Raw genomic sequence first — 14474 nt, forward strand, 5'->3', positions numbered from 1 at the left:
CGAGGGTGAAGCCTCCAGTCGCTGAAGTCCCGGAGATGTCGGGAATTCTAATCGGCAACTTGGTTGCTGCACCCTGGAAGATATTCCGCCACTACAAACTGTTTGTTCTGCAGGCAAAAATGCCAAAAGTCCTTGGCGATTTCCACCAGCAGTCGGGACCGGGTCCCACCCAACTTGTTCACCTAGCGAACCGCTGACACGTTGTCCATGCGGAGAAGAATGCAACAATTCGTCTGACGGGATGCCGCCAGAAGCTCTAGGCAATTGATGTGGAGATCCAATTCCTCCGGAGACCACTGACCGCCTCTGGACAGTTGACCCCACCAGGCTCCCCAGCCCCACCGACTGGCATCGGACTCGATCACCACCTTTGGAGTGGTGCCGAATAGGGCTCGACCGTTCCACGACTCCATATGTTCCAGCCACCACAACATCCCCTACCTCGCCTCCTCCCAGAGAGGAATCTGGTCGGAATACTTGAGGCCTTTCTGGAGATGTCACATTTTGAGTCGTTGGAGTGCTCGGTAATGAAGGGGCCCCGGGAAGATCGCTTGGATAGATGAAGCTAACAATCTGACGACCCGGACTACAGACCTCAAGGACACAGTCTGCCTGTTCAAAATCAACATCAACTCTCTCTTGATCGATCCGATATTCTGAGTGGGCAAGAGGAGTTGACAAGTGATGGAGTTGACTAGGAAACTAGGGAACTCGATAGACTGAGAGGGAATCAAAATGGACTTCTGAGGATTGATCAAGAAATCCATATTCTGCAACAGATCTATAGTCCAGGCAAGATGTTGCATTAGAAGACGGGGACACTGACCCATGATGAGGATGTCGTCCAGATAGATAATGTGGCGAACACCTCGGGCTCAAAGAAGTTCGACTACAGGCTTCAGAAGCTTCGTGAAGCACGAAGGGGCTGGCGAGAGGCCGAAAGGAATGACTCGGTACTCGTACCATATCCCCAGCCATTGGAATTGAAGAAAACGCTGATGTGGTCTGTAAATGGGCACTGACAGATAGGCATCTTTCAGATCTATGCGGACCATCCAGTCCCCTTCTTGAAGAAGATCGCAAAGAAGATGGATCCGCTCCATCTTGAAGTGACAATATACAACCCATCCCTTGAACTCCCTGAGATTTAAAGCAAGCCTGACCACCCCCCTTCTTCTGAACTAGGAAGACGTTGCTGACAAAGCCTTTAGGGTGACGAGTTCTCTGCACAATGGCCCCTTTCTGAAGCAGAGACTCGATCTCGCTGGAAATGAACAGTTGATCTTGAAGGGAAAAAAGCATGGGACTAGGAGGACGAGTCTGAGCGAGAGAGTGAAGGAACTCTATCTTGTAACCTTGCACTGTATCCAGGATCCATGCATCTTGCGAGATCCCTTGCCAACTGTGGAGAAAAAACTGGATTCAACCCCTCAATTGAACTCCTGAAAAGGGAATCAGGCTTACCTGAAGCTGCGGCATCACGCTGTCCTCCTTGGTTACCTCCATATCGACCTTTTTTGTTGTTGTTTCGAGATCCACGCGTGGGGTAGAAGGAGGCGGAGGAGTTGGATTCTTGATATCTCCCACGCTGGGAATTATTGCCCCTTTGGGTGCCTTGTTGGTAACCACGGCCGAGCGACCACCCCTTATGTCATCTGGCCCTTCGAAAAATCGGACAAAACGCCCGTTTAAAGTAACCCTGCGCCTTGTCAAGGCCACTGAATGTAGCAACAAACTTGGTCAACTCTTTCAGGAAAGGTTGTCCGAAAAGGAGGCCCTGCGCCAAGGGACCGGATTCAGAGGTCGACAATTCAGCTAACTTGGGATCGAGCTTCAAAAGAATAGAGTGACGCCGCTCACAGGACATAGCACAATTGGCATTGCCCAAAAGACAGATGGCTTGCTGAGCCCATCCTATCAGATCATCCCGATTATGATCTGGCCAGTGGATTTTGACTTGAAACCCAAATCCAAAATTTTGGTCAAAGGGCTCGTCAAGTCCAGCAACCGATACTGACAGGATCTCCAGGCACAATCAATTCCCTTTTCTGGACCTTTCGTGTACTTATTAAGATACGTTAACATTGATGGATCCACTTCAGGAGTGGCGCCACCTTGTCTGCAAGATCCGGTCGTGGACATTCTGAGCGCAAACGCGCCCTGACATCTTTATCAAACATCTGTCGCAGTCTGTACTGAACATACTCAGCAACCTCCGTAGAGGGAAGCCAGGAGGAAGAGTTAGGGTGGACAATTTCGGCGGGGTCAAAATTTAGCAAGTTTGAGTGAGACGGGGCATCTACACAACACTCTTTGCGTTGTTTCTTTGCAGGGGGGGGACTTCCGGCTCAGACACAGTATCAGAGGAAGAAGAGGTGTCGTTCCCTAGAGGTGAACTAGAAGGTGCGGCCTTGGAGGAAGACCCATACGAGTGTTCAGAAGACAAGGTCTTAGCCAGCTTGGCAAAATCTGAAGAATGTGGATTTCTTTGAACCCTTACCGTCAGAAGCAGAATGGGACTTAGAGCCCTGAAGCCATCCCTGCTGAAGGGCATAATTACATAAATGTCTCTTCAATGGTTTAATGGCCTTCACCATGGCCTTATTAACGGAGTGCTGCACTCCAACATCTAGAGCCTCAACAAGCTCATGCTCCAATGACCCCGAAGGGATCTCTTCAAAATAGTTTTCCTCATAATAGTATTCTGACATGATGACACTTAGAAATGTCAGATAAACCCACAACAGGAAGATGGAGCCAAAATACACTGTCAACACAGAACAACAGTAAACACTAGCAGGAGTGACAGTGTAAATAAGGGGGAGAGGCAACCCCAGACAAGCCAAAACACACAATAGTCAAAGTGTGTAAGCAATATTAAATGTGGAGGGAGGGATTACCTATAGAACCCACTCTAGGCAAAGCCTATGCATTAGTTTACTGCCCAAATGCCAAAAAGCTGATATGAGCGTCCTTTGGGGTTTTCTAGCAGTCGTGTGGGTATTGAGCTAGTTAATGCGCTGCTTCCGCGCTCCAAACACGAAAAAAAACCAGCATTTTCTGAGACAAAATGGCTGCCGTGCATGCGCAGGCCGGCCTGACTGCAGAAAAAGAAAGAGGACTGCGCGTCGATCGACGCACGACCCCACCCCGACTCTCCCACTCCACTTGAGGCAACCAAGGCACGGCACGCCTGGTTAACGGAGGCTGAGAGCGCTCCAAACAAAACAAAACAAAAGCGAGTACAAAGCGGAAAACCGGAATCGAAACCGGCACCCGCTGCAGCACGAACCGCGCTCTGAAATGAAAAGCGCTCACAAGGGCAAACTCGCTAGCAACGGGAAAGGTCACAGGAAAAGCACGATAAGCAGAAGAATGAAAGCCCACATTAGCACGAGATGCGGGCAACAATAAAGTGCAGGACATCAATCTGCATACAAAAAACAAGTAAATCTCGCTAATAAGCACCAATTAACTACAAACAGTAACAGTCATAAATGAAATAGTAATGCACTTAACTGGCTTTGGAGCAGCAAAGAAAGAGGATGCTCTATTCTCTTATGCTCCTTATATAGGGGTCTACTCTATGGTTGTCATGTGATACCGACTAGGGTTTATGGGTATTGTAGGGTATTGTAGTATGTTTATTTGTTTTTACTTTCTGATTGGCTGCTGAGAATTTTCAGTAAAGAAATTGAGAAGCATAATCTGAGACTCCGGTCCTGACATAGAATTTTTTTTTTTTATTTCGAATATTTTTATTGAAAATAAATGTTTACATATACAAAAAAACATACAGTTGTCTTGTTTGGGCTGCTCTTATAGTGTGCACTTTGTATGTACTTTGGCCTAGTGGAGCCAGAGAGAGAGATAGAAAGAGAGAAGAGAGAGAGAAAAGCAGGGGGGGGGGGTTGCTGGTCACTTCTTTAGATAGGCATCGAGGGCTTCCCACATGTCTTCTTTGCCTGTGTGGTTTGCCGCCTTGTGCTTGGCGGTAATGTTGTCTGCCCCTCGAAGGAATGTTACCCAGTTGAACCAGCGTTTGAAGGTGGTTTTGGTGATGTTCTTCCAGTTCCCCAGGATGGTTTTCACTGCGGCAGTTAGTAGAATGTCGACTAGGTCGCGTACTTCTTTGGAATGAAGCTGTGTATCTAGGAAGCTGGTGGCAATCCCTGCTAGACCCCGTTGTATCTGGCAACCCGTGATTGTGTTTATGAGGTTATATACTTTGTTCCAGAATGCTTTGACTCTGGGACATTCATATATCATGTGGGCTAGGTCACCCCTTGCTTTATGGCAGTTCCAGCAGGTGCTGCTGCCGCTTGCCCCCACTGTTTCTAGTTTCGCTGGTGTCCAATGTAGTCTGTGTAGGATCCAGTATTTTATGATGTCCATAATTTGGCCCTCTCTTCATCGTTTAGTGGTCTCTGTATGGTTTCTTCCCAGAAGGCTAATGTTTTGTTGTTAAGAGTTGTGGTGCGTGGTGTGATTAGTTTGTAGATCTGCGCTGTTTGGTGGCCTGTCTTGTTTTAGCTCTGTGCATACTGTAGGATGGTGGGTTTGAGTTTGGAAAGGTTTGCTTTGGTGATGGCTGCTTTGAGTCTTAGGAATTCATAGAATTCCTTGTCTGGTAGCCTGGTTGTCTGCTGCAGTGCCTTGTAGGTGAATGGGTTGTTCCCTACTTCTAGTTGTGCTGGCGTTGTGATACCTCTCCTGAGCCATTCTCTGCTCTCTAGCGCTTTGCCCATGTATGTGATTTTGGTGTTGTATCATATTGATTCCCATTTGGTGCCTCTGATGCTTACTTCTAGTTCCCTGTCTACCCTCAGTAGCGCTGTTTTTGTGTTGTGTAGTATCGCGTTTTTGACTTCTGGGTGTTTGTTAGCCGTAAGTGCCATGATCGGGTCAGCTCCTCCTAGAATACCCCTTTCCAGGTCCAGCCATACTGGCATGTAGTCTGGGATTGGGGCAACCCAGTCTAGTCCCTGCTTGGCAAGGCATGCCATTTGGAAGGCCTTGTAGTTTGTGAGGTTCAGTCCGCCCTGTTCTCTTCTAAGTCTGAGTTTCGCTAGGCTTATTCCCTGTTTTTTTCCCACCCCATAGAAACGTGTTGATGGCTTTGTCCATGTGTTTGTGGAAGTCTGTGGTTAGAGTTAGTGGCAGCATGGACAGCAGGTAATTTAGCATAGGGGTGATCATCATCTTGATTGTCTCAATTCTTCCCCACCAGCTGACGAATTTGGGGCCCCATGTGTCTAGTTTCGTCTTGATCTTTTTCAGTATCGCTTCCTCGTTGTGGTCTAAGGTTGATCTGAGGTCCCCCCCGAAGAGAAGGCCCAGATATTTTAGGGGTTTTGTTAACCACGCCAACCCGGACGTGCCTAGGACTGTTCTGGTGGTGTGGCAGTTCATTGGTTTGCACTCAGATTTCTCCCTGTTAAGTTTATACCCTGAGACTTGTGCGTATTCCTCTATTGTCTGTACGAGTGCCTCTATTGACTCTTGTGGGTTGCTTGTGGTGATCAGGATGTCGTCCGCGTATGCTGCAAGTTTGAAGGCTTGGCCCTCTACCTGCACCCCTGTGATCCGCGGGTTTGTCCTGATCATATGGAGGAGTGGCTCTAGTGCTAGTAGGAATAGCCCTGGTGATAGAGGGCAACCTTGCCTCGTTCCCCTGCTTAGGTTGAGTGTTTCTGATGTTGCTGCGTTGACCACTACTCGAGCCCGTGGGTTTTTGTACAGAGACATAATCGTGCCTCTGTATTTTTCCCCTAGTCCGAATTTGCGCATACATTGGTTTAGGAATGGCCATGAGACTCTATCGAAGGCTTTTTCCGCGTCTAGTGCTATCATGACGGCCTTCTCCGTGCTGCTAGCGGTGCGGTTTATTAGGTGGCAGAGTAGTCTGGTGTTATCTTGTGAGAGTCTGTTTTTCAGGTAGCCCACTGGTGTTTTGTGTATGAGGAGGGGAAGGTATGCATTTAGTCTTGCTGCCATTGCTTTTGCATAGATTTTGCAATCCACGTTTATTAAGGAGATTGGCCTGTTGTTTTGTGGGAACTGAGGGTCCTTCCCATCTTTGGGGATGACAATAATGTTTGCCTCCGCCATTGAGAATTTAATGAACCTTAAATAGACTCAGAACTCGGGAGAGTATCCTTCCTGGAAGATGCAAGGGACCTTCAGAAGACACAAGGAACTGGAGAGGGAAAACAGCAAGAACCAATTATAACCATCCAGAAAAATACCAGTCACAGTTCTAGGTCAGCGCCTCTTCTAAGGGAACCCTGCAAGAGGGCAGCTGCCCTTCTCGGGGATCCCTTCAGCTCGTCCGAGGCCTCGACAAAGCTCTCAAGTTAGCCCAGATACGAGCATGAACGCTTCACCCAGCCCAGGGGGTGACTTTGGATGCTGGCTCCCCTCGGCCTGAGTTTAGAGTGTTAGAAACAGGACTACAAGTCCCATAATACACTGCAATAACCTGAAAGCGATTTGGTACTCATGCCTGGATTTAGGGAATATAAAATCTCTGATGAGGATGGTGGGGAGTGCACGTGCAGACCAGTGGTACTTTTACTTGCAGAATGTGCCTGTAAGATGTAAACCAGTGCACTGAAATAGAGATTAAAAAAAGTTTCATCGACTTATAAAACAATTCGTCATTTAGAGTCCGATCCATCATTTCATTTATGTAGCGTGGAAAGAAAGATAGTAGCATAACTGCATTTTATATATCATGTAGTCCTTTGATTTTGATGTCAACAATAACCCTTAGTGCACGTTTCTTTTTGCAATAAAGTACACAGAAGCTGAACATGAAAAGGCAGAAATGCTTCCCAAAAAGTGTCTGACTTAAAAATCGCCCGTGATTGATTTGAAAAGTTATGAGATTGCAATAGTAAATCTTTTACCTATAGGAGATGATGTCACTAATGAAAAGCGTCAGTACACAATAGCAGGGGGGTCACATTGTAGATGACATTTAAAAACGAGGTAGAATTGTCATGCTTTAAAAATAGAGCTGACTTTAAAAATAAAAGTAAATCCTCCCCGTCGGGGGTCTACCGCGTGACAGGCGGGGATACTGACCACTATACTAACGAGGAACAGATGAACACCTGTCTGCTGAGCAACTCCTTAACGAGACTTCAAGCCGCCCTGTCCTGTCTATGTCTGATCTTTCTATTTTCCCAGCTCTTTGACACCAATACAGGCTCAACAAATAGACACACACTCCTCCCTCTCGCCTCCCAGCAAACGCTCTCAGCAGCATCACCTGAGGCCAGAGTCACCACCACCAGCTCCCAGGGCTGCTCCAGAGGAGGAGAGAGCTGAGTTGTGAAGGTGAAGCCCCGGCGTGCGAGGGTCTGAGAAAGAGGCGCTTTCTATTGTAAAGCAGAAGAAAAAAGTGTAGAGTTTGCAAAAGTCCTTCGAGCCGGATTTGAACCAGCGACCTAAGGATGACAGACACTCCACTACAGTCCTCCGCTCTACCAACTGAGCTATCGAAGGCTAGACTGGTTGGGATGACAAGGCCTATATGGCATGAGGAGCGGGCAGGGAGCCCGGCATTCTGCTTCCAAACACCACATCAAGGGCTTGAGAGAACACCCAACCCTCCAATGGAGTCTTTCCTCTCCACAGCAGCCCCCCCCCCCTCACCCTCAAAGGGCTGAAAAGAAACCAGCTCTTCTCCCATCCAGTCTCTGCTGGAGGAGCTGCTCTCCCCCCCCCCCCCCCAGGAGCCCCGGGCTCGGCCCCCGCCCCACCCCCGGAAGAGGCTCGTGTCCTCCACGGGCGGGGCCCTTGCAGTGTTTCTTTCATGTCCATTCTTGCACCCCCCACTTTCACTGTGTATTTCACCCTCCTGTCCCTCGCTGTGGCTCGTCTTCACGGCGCTGCTTTTGATGTAACAAATGCATAAGCTTCATAATACAAAAGATTCGAGACAGAAATGAGCTTTTAAGTGTCTGTAATGGGCGCGCACTTTTCTTTCATAAGATGTGAATTGTAATAAAAAGACGCGAGCCCTGATTACTGGGGGTGCTCTGGTTATTCGCGCATTCTCCTTTAACACGTGTGATCTGTCTGAGACACCCGCGACCCGTGGATATTTCTCTCTCAGCTCCTCTGATGGGCGGCATTGGCTTCTGCTCGGGTATTCTGAGCGCAGCCTCCGCGCGCCGCTGGGTTCATTCCTGCTGCTCCTTCTTTACTGTGCAGGGGCTGCTCCTGTGCTGAGTGTTGATGTAACTCTGGGGTTCAGGCAGCAAGACGGTAAAATCTATATTAAAACTACCAGTGTCTGATTATGTAAACACTACTATTCACAGCTGTGACTCTGCAGGTATTTAATGTCACTATGCTTGAAGCCACACTCCCTGGTGGTCTAGTGGTTAGGATTCGGCGCTCTCACCGCCGCGGCCCGGGTTCGATTCCCGGTCAGGGAAGGTGACATTTTATCCTATACGTAGTGCTTAAATTCCTTCTTTAGTTTTTTAAAACTTATGCTAAATTATACATTCATGCAGGTGTAGTGTCACACGGCAGACAAGTGTTTGGCATATAAAAAAGAGACAGGTTCTACAGGTGTTAATCTTTAGAGTGTTTTTGTTTTAAGGCGTCCTTTCCAGACCAGCTCTGGGGAGCTCGCACATGTGGCTCGGTTACCACAGGTGTATGTTGTGTGCAGCCACTGACCACGGATACTTTTGTAGACTTTTGCGTCAACGCCATGAACTGTGTGATCCTGGACACATTGTTTCCGGGTTTTCTTAGAACTAGGAGTTCATACAACTAGTGGTGACTTCGAGGTGAGGAGGTGTGTTTATACCTGTACAAGTGGGGACAGTTACAGTTTAAGCTCTTGTTTCTCTGATCCACGTTTGTGAAGGCTATAATTCTATGTCAGGACGGAGGCTCCGATTATGCTTATCTCAATTTCTTTACTGAAATACAGCAGCCAATCAAGATACAGTAAAGAAAAAACGAAAAACTACATTACCCATAAACCCTGGGTAACCATAGAGTACATAAACAGTATATAAAGAACCATAGACGTCCCAACTTCCTCTTTCTTTGCTGCTCCGCAGCCAGTTAAGTGCACTTTTCATCTACTTTGCATTTGTGCTAAATTGTTATTGGTTTTTATTAACGCGTTTTGTTGCTCTGTTTAGCGCTGTTGTTATATGCTAATTTCTGAACCTTCCGGTTCTTGCGCTTTCAATTGCTGCTTTGTACGCATTACTTTATTGCCTTTTTCGCCGCTTGCGCTCGGTGTGCTTCGGGGGCGTGTGCTTACCCCCCCGGTTGCAGGCTTGCCTTCGGCATCTGTTTGTTCACTTGGTGGAGCGGGAGACGGGGCTGAGAGACGTGCATCCTTCTCGCGCGTCTCTCATTTTCGGCAGGCTCGCTGGTCACGCATGCGCAGTATCGCCCGTCTTGTTGCCTCAGCGGCCGACGGAGGAACTGCGCTTCACTGGAGAGACTTTGTTGCTTTTTCCTGCGCGTTTCCAGTTATTTCTCCTCAGGAGATAAGTGAATTGGCTTCTGCCTTTTGCCCACCTGCCTGGTCGTTAGGCCCCTCACGCCCTGGTTCTAATAGTTCTAGGGTTGTAAAATTTTGGAATAGGCTTTGCCTAGAGTTTTTTAGCAAGCCCTCCCTCCACACTTTACCAATTTTGACAGGTTCTCCTGCTGTGTTTGGCTTGCTTTGGGGTGTACACTCCCCCTGCATTGCCCTTTGGGTGTTGATATTTATAACTTCTCCTCCTTTGGGCTATAATACCTTTTCTGGTCGAAATGGGTGACTATTATGAGGATGAAGTTGACTTTTATTATGCTGAGGAAGATCCCGCAGGCTCTGAATTATAACAAAAATGTGCTTCATCTTCTTTCCTGACTGCTGAAGTGCAAAGTTTATTTCCATGTTGTTGTGAGTTAGGAGGAAATTACATCTCCCAGCTTTCCTTTTACACTTTGTGTAGCCACCAGGGTTGTAAGATAATTTTCTTTCTTTTCCTGACTGCAAAGTGAGAGGAATTCGTAAACACCAGTCTCCATGTTAAAACAAGCATTTACAATGCAATGGTTTTGCCTTTGTTAAAGTTTGAGCTATTGGCATTGCTCTTGACAATATTTTTATTTATGTTTTTTTAACATAAATAAATGGCATTGTCATTTACAATGCCACTAGCTTTATCTCTCGCAAATGACACACACAAACACCCACAGAGAGCCCCCCCAATACACACTCAGAGGCCTCCCCACACACACACCCACACAGAGCCCCCCACATACACACCCACACAGAGCCCCCCACACACACAGCCATACAAAGCCCCCCCCACACACCCACAGAGCCTCCCTACACACTGCGAGCCCCCCCACACACTGCGAGTCCCCCACACACACTACGAGCCCCCCACACACACTGCAAGCCCCCCCACACACTGCAAGCCCCCCCACACACTGCAAGCCCCCCCACACACTGCAAGCCCCCCAACACACTGCAAGCCCCCCAACACACTGCAAGCCCCCACACACAGTGCGAGCCCCCCCACACACTGTGAGCCCCCCACACACTGCAAGCCCCCCCACACACTGCGAGCCCCCCATACACTGCGAGCCCCCCAACACACTGCAAGCCCCCCAACACACTGCAAGCCCCCACACACACTGCAAGCCCCCACACACACTGCAAGCCCCCCCACACACTGCAAGCCCCCCAACACACTGCAAGCCCCCCAACACACTGCGAGCCCCCCCACACACTGCGAGCCCCCCCACACACTGCGAGCCCCCCCACACACTGCAAGCCCCCCCACACACTGCGAGCCCCCCCACACACTGCAAGCCCCCCCAACACACTGCAAGCCCTCACACACACTGCAAGCCCCCCAACACACTGCAAGCCCCCACACACACTGCAAGCCCGAGCCCAAGCGTAGTTACAGGCAAATAGAAGGGGGTCACGTAAATGAAAAGGACGAGAGTTCGTAATGATACGTGTATTAAGCACACAAACACACTGGAGAATGAATAAAGGCAGTTACGCAGGTGACACTGGAGAGTGGTAGGAGAAGGTAATATAGTGTCATATAGTGACATGTAAGAAGCTCAAGTAGTGCATGGTCTAAAAACAGTCTCTGGGAGAGACCTTAGTCGAGTCTACATAGAAAGAGGATATTAATATCGTGTGTCAATAACACAAGAAGAACCCCACAAAGGTATACAAGTCACAGAGGAGGGCGGGGGGGGGGAGGAAATCATGGAAGAACCGCTAGTCGGAAGGAATGTAAAATGAAGCACGTTTCACCTGCTGCGCTCTGTGGATGTCCAGGTGCTCTTCGGAAGACTAAAGAAAAGAAAAAAAGTACGGGGTGATTATCAGAGGACGAGAGTGCGAGCGGCGTGATGACTGACAGTGGCAGGGGGTCTTACCGTGGTGGCGACTACTGGATACAAAGCCGGCCACGTGGTAAAAAGTACAGTAAACGACCAGGGCACCCCGTGCCAAAGGTGGGAGTACTGTACTGGACGGGTGCGTCCAGAACTATTCGATGCGACCTGGGAGGGAAACTAAGAATGAGGTCAGAAAGCGATAATAAGGGGCTACTGCGGTCAGCATCGGGTGGACGGGATGGCTCTCACCTGAGTCAGAAGGTCAGAAGACGCATCCGGTCCGCGCGTCCATGTAGCGAGTTCCGGGTAATGGACGTGTCCCGGCACCCCTCCCTTCTCTGCGGCCGCACTCACCGGTACTTGGACGCTGCAGCTCTTCCTCACCCGGTCCCGCTTCTTGGGGCCGGGTGCTCTCACGGGCGGCGGCGGGGCTCCTCTTCCACCATGGAGCCCTGCCGGTGGGTGCAGCTGCTTCTCCTTGTCCGCGCTGGGGGAACGGGACTTCCGGGTCGCCCCCTCAGCTTCCGGGTCGTCGCGGGCAGCGCGGCGGCCCGTCTCAGCTACTGCAGGCGGGGAGTGAATTCACCGAGGGGTGGGCTCCCTCGAGGTGAAAATAAACAATAGCGGCAAGGTCCCTGGGCGCCTGCCAGGGGACAATTTAATTACAAAAAAGCGAGGTGAGCACTCGCTAGGGCAGAAAAGCGCTATGAAGCGCTCTGGGTGTTTTTCACGAAACTCCCCGGCTCCGAGCAGGAAGGCGGGTGCCGGCAATGCCGGACCAGATTCGGGGGCGTTCCCGGCTTTTGGCTGACGTAGCGTGACGTAGCCAAAAGCCAAAAATTCTCGGGAACGCCCCCGAATCTGGTCCGGCATTGACGGACAGGCCCGTCTTCCAATGGCTAGCCTCCATTTATGGAGCTAGCCAATGAAAGACGGGGGCCGTTCCTGTCCCCCCTACTATACTCATTAGGTTTTCGCCTGCGCGAAAAAGCTGCGCAGAGCGCAGCTTTCGCCAGGCAAAACCTAAAAATAAGCGGCAGAAGATATAGATTGCACTTTGACCTCTGTCTTGGGAGCTCGGCAAATGGGACAGAAATATCCGGAATTTAAAGCCATCGTTATGTATTGGCTGGACTTGGGCCACCCACCAGAGGCTGTGACCCACAGTTTGAGAAACACTGTTCCACTGTCTTGTTCTCACTAATCAGTTTAACTTGCATTTCCTTTCTTCATCTAATGTGTGTGCATTTATTTATTTTCGGTTACTTCAAAATAGTTACAGAATCTGTTTTTCTTTCTAGCCACACCTTTGCCTCCCCCACCCACACGCCCCCCTCAAATCACTGACCCCGCCCCCATTGCAGTTAGGATGACTGTTACCAAACTGTTTTTATTGTACTTCGACTGGTGCTTGTTCGACGCTTCAGGTGTCGCTTCTGATTACCTTGATAGAGGGGTCTCACTCCAGATTCCTGCACCTGCTGCCCTCGGATCCAGTTTATACTGTAGTGAAAAGGAGCACGACAAAACCTTTCCAGAGTGAGGCACACTTTTACCTTTGCATACATGTTATGGGTTCGCATTAATGAAACAAGTATGGAAATGGAGGAATGCAGACAAAATGTGCATTTAATCTGAAAACAAAGAGTCACAAATGTTAAAAGTTAGAATCTCCCTCTCGTTCCTGTTAAACGTGAATTGAAAAATAGGCTGTTATTACAAAATGTCCCTTTTGAAAGCAAGGAACTAACTTGTATTTAAACTAATGTTTTGCATCAAAAAATAATATTTTCTAAAAGTAGGGGACACCCGGATTTGAACCAGGGACCTCTTGATATGCAGTCAAATGCTCTACCACTGACCTATATCCTCAGCTATTGCAGCCGCAGGTGTGAACATTATATGTCTGTTTCCTTTTTATGAGAAGTCACCGAGATTGTGCTTCAAGATGCCCACGGACTTATAGTACCAGTTTTGGGTGCAAGCACACAGCCTTCTGTGACATGTACTTTGTTTTATTTTTAACGCGTGGGAGCGCCTAGTCGCCGCTAAAAATGGCGGAAGGGAATCTTCGTGCCGGTCCGGTGGAGTTTGGGCGCCATATTGAGAGGAGCCTGAAGGGCTGAAGGACCGGAGTTAGCGGTCCAGTCGCCCAGGCTCTCTCGTATAAAGCTGAATGTGTCTACGGGAGCGCAGCGGGCGCGACAATGGCGCGCCGGAGGTGCGCCAGAGGTAAGCCCATCTGCGCCCGTCTGCGCACACCCGGGACCCGGGGCCTGTCCCCCTGGCCAACTTATTAAATACTCCGCCCTGGACTTAATGACTCTTAAACCTCCACTCGGACATCCACTGCCTTTACCATCAGTCACGCTAAAACGCATTCAATTTTTGGGCATTTTTAAACCTCTTCCATTGATTGCTCATCCCAAACATAATACTCCCATACGTTCGGATATCTTTCTCCTACTGACCCAGGAGAAGCCGGATATCCCTTTACTGACTGAAACCTGGATTACCCCCAACTCTTTACCAGATATCCTTGCCTCACTCCCTTCGGAGTATTAGATTCTCACAGCTAACCGTACCCCTGGGAAAACAGGGGGCGGAGTGGCGGCCATTATCCTTAAGACCTACCAGTTCCGAGAACTGTCCCCTCTAGTTCTCCCAGGTACTGAAAATGTAGTTATTAAATTGGACTCCGAGAGCGGGGCTCTGATATTAGTACTAATTTACCGCCCACCCCAACACATGGCTAACTTCTCCTCACTCCTAATAGAACAGTTGGCTTCGTATGTCGTCAACTATTCTAAAACTATTCTAATAGGAGACCTAAAGTTTTGGTTCGACAATGTGGGAGAAGACCCCCAGGCTGCTGAGCTTAAGGACCTACTGGAGGACCTGAATCTGACCCAGCACATTCATCTCCCCACCCACCAGAAAGGTCACAGCCTCGATCAAATTTGGGCACATAACTTACCTATTCCCACACTTTCTATTTCCCCCTGCATCTGGTCAGACCACTATTTTATCCATTTTTCATTCAGAATGGGAGGGATGACCAAACAAAACCA

General features: G+C 49.1%; 2 non-coding genes across 2 annotated transcripts; one reads left to right on the forward strand and one right to left on the reverse strand.

Moving 5' to 3' along the window:
• Nucleotides 1-7426: 7426 nt before the first annotated feature.
• Nucleotides 7427-7512, reverse strand: TRNAY-GUA (transfer RNA tyrosine (anticodon GUA)). The gene is given in 2 exon segments: nucleotides 7427-7462; nucleotides 7476-7512. It is a non-coding gene; the product is annotated as a tRNA-Tyr (tRNA).
• Nucleotides 7513-8378: 866 nt separating this feature from the next.
• On the forward strand, nucleotides 8379-8450 carry TRNAE-CUC (transfer RNA glutamic acid (anticodon CUC)). The gene has a single exon. It is a non-coding gene; the product is annotated as a tRNA-Glu (tRNA).
• Nucleotides 8451-14474: the final 6024 nt, after the last annotated feature.

Source organism: Lissotriton helveticus, chromosome 1_2 (assembly GCF_964261635.1).
Source record: "Lissotriton helveticus chromosome 1_2, aLisHel1.1, whole genome shotgun sequence".
NCBI lineage: Eukaryota > Metazoa > Chordata > Amphibia > Caudata > Salamandridae > Lissotriton > Lissotriton helveticus.